Source organism: Charadrius vociferus, unplaced genomic scaffold (genome assembly GCF_000708025.1).
Source record: "Charadrius vociferus isolate BGI_N301 unplaced genomic scaffold, ASM70802v2 scaffold105, whole genome shotgun sequence".
Lineage (NCBI taxonomy): Eukaryota > Metazoa > Chordata > Aves > Charadriiformes > Charadriidae > Charadrius > Charadrius vociferus.
Genome location: NW_009648543.1, coordinates 591,592 through 594,619, shown reverse-complemented (window position 1 = coordinate 594,619; position 3,028 = coordinate 591,592).

Sequence of the window (3,028 nt, the reverse complement as noted above, 5' to 3'; positions counted from 1 at the left end):
TTAGAGGTGGTTTTGTCAGGGTAGTTTGATGGTTGGACTTGATGATCTTAAAGGTCCCTCCCAACCTTAGTAATTCTATGATTCTATGACCTCTGCTGAAAGCAGCAGGTGACTTAGTGTCAACAGGCAGAGAGAGGAGGCTGAGGTACTCAATGCCTTCTTTGCTGTGATCTTCACCAACAGAGTCTGGCAGCCCTTTGTGCTTTAAGAAGAGAATCTGTTAGTAGCGGAAAAGGACTGAGTCAGGGATCTTGTCTTGCGGAATCCCAACCCATGCAAGTCTGGGGAACCAGCAGGTGGTCAGAGGGCTGGCTGATGTCACTGCAATGCCACTTTTTGTCTTTGGAAGGTCATGGAGATTTTGAGAGGTACCCAATGGCTGAAAAAGGCTAAATGTTGCACCTTATCTTCCAAAAGAGCAAGGACAATCCAAGGAGCTACAGGCTGGTGAGCTTCACTTTGGGAAAATCACAAAAGCAAGTTCTCTTGGAAGCCATTTCTTGGTGTATAGAGGAGAAAAAGATGACTGGAAAGACCCAGCATGGGTTTACCAAGGGCAAATCATACCTGACCAACCTGATCACCTGCTGTGATCCATGGATGATGGGAAAGCAGTGGATAGGAGGCTTTCAGCACAGTCTCCAGCTTCCTTGCTGGAACACTTCAATGCGAGAAAAAGTGATTGGATCATAGTGATTCATGGTTTATAATCTACCTGGAAGCTGGTTACAAGAGAAGTTCTTCAGAAGTCTGTCTTGAGACCTGTCCTGTTTAGTATCCATATTGATAGCCTGGAGGAGGAGACAGTGCACTCTCATCCAGTTTGTGGACAACATCAAATTAAGGCATAGTCAACACACTCCAGGATGGGGCTGCCATTCAGAGGGGCCGAGATAGGCCAAGTGAATGGGAAAACAGAAATCTTATGAAAGTCGGCAAGGACAAATGCACCTGGTGTGGACTAACCCCCCTGCATTTGTACGGGCTAGGCACTGGCAGGCTGGGGAGCAGCTGGGATGGGATAACCTGCATTCCCTGGTGACCAGTAGAGAGCCCTGGCAGGGATGAAGGCTAACAGCATCCTGGGCTGCTTCAACAGAGATGTGGTCAATAGACCAAGGGAAGTGATTATTGCCTTTTACACAGCATTCAGTAGACCTCATCTGGAATACTTCACCTTAATTGGGTCACCCCAATTAAGGAGGACCTAGAAAAACTTCAGCAAGTTCGTTGGAGGGCCACCAAGACAGTTGGGAGCTGGAGCATTTGCCCTGTGAGGAGATGTCGGGAAAGCTGGACTTGTTCAGCCTGGGGAAGGGAAAACTGATAGGAGTCTTCCAGTACATGCAAGGGAGATCCTCTCCAAATTTAATGACTCTGCAGTTCTAAACAAATACCAATTTGGGGTCAAAGTCAAGAAAACCTTAACCTTCAGAAAAATTTCAGAGATTTCATATAAATCCATATCACCTGCCTTACTAGCAAGCTTGATGCATAAGCACATTTTAGAGAAATTATGATGTTACTGTACTTTTAACAATCTCTGTTTTTATTAATGCTGCATTAATCTGGAATTAGAAGGACATGCTGGACAGAATTTAAAGTCAAAATGTTTAAAAGCTTATCACAATTGCACTTGTTTTGATAGCATTTTAAAAAATGGGGTTTTTAATCAAAATATGAGTGTATTCATCTCAAGAATTAAGAAAAGTATTCTGTTCAGAATTGTGAATAAATTTCTGAAAATAAGAGTGAATTAGAAAATGGGACCATTTTGCTACTCTTATTATTTCTTCAGAATTTATTAAGCATGAGAAAAGCAAAGCCACTCTTTTACTTCACTTTTTTCTTACAGAAGAATTCCTATACGTTGTCATTCCTGAGATTTGACTTTTTTGATTTTTTTTTTTTTGGACAAAACCACTGAAATCTAAAATTTAGCTCTTCCAGTTTTTCTGTGAAGATGGAAGAGCCGTTGCGTTTTTTACAGAACTTTTGTCTATGTTACAGTGGCAGTGATCTGAAGGCATTTCAGCACAGCGTTCAAAGCTGTTCCTCCAGAGGAGAAAGCGCTACAGAAGAGTTTGTGGAAGCAGCCAGGGAGTGGGTGCGTAACTTAAGCCCACATGCGGAGCCAGCACCCACCTTTGTCTCCCCTGGTGTTTGACCTTCACCCAGGTGGTGACCAAGTACTGCGACAGCCTGGTCCTGTTTCTGCAGAGGCCACCGTGTTGTTTGGCAGTGACCTCGGTAAGACGTGTACAGCTGTGCCATAGAAAGCATTTTGATGTGACTAGAAGGGAAATTGCCTCTAGGGCTGCATCTCCCGTAAAGTCCTCACGTTCCACTATTTCGTACCTGACACAGCACTCTGCAGGTCAGTCGCCGAGGCACCTTGAGGAGTCTTGGCAAGCGTTTGCCCGGATTGGCTACCTGGTGCTTAGGTAGGACAGCTGAATCTGGTGACAGCACACTAAAAAAAAAAAAAAGCAAGCCATTTTCTATAAAGATGCTTCTTTATACTGAAAGGGAAAAGTGATAGCACATCAGTACTCCTCCAAACGTTTGCTGTAATGAAGCAATAATAACGACGTGACTGCTACTCTATAGCTACTATACAGTAGTATAGCTAAAAATATAGTTATATATATAGTGTGTGTATATATATACACACTAGAGTTATATACACTATATATAAAAAACTATAGTCTGTATATATACCTATAATATATAGTATCTGTATATATCTATAGTATATATATAGTGTGTGTATGTGCGTATATATAGTGTGTGTATATATATAGTGTGTGTATATATAGTGTGTGTGTGTGTATATATACACACTATATATAGAGTACTTATATATAGCGTATATATAGACACACTCTATATATATAGTACATGTATAGTATATGTACTACGTACGTTATGTGCTGCAAGCCCAGCACGTGAGTGCCAAACAGCACAAACCCATGCGGCATCCCGGGGACGGCTTAACCCCCCGGCTCACGGCGGGCGGGCCGTTCCC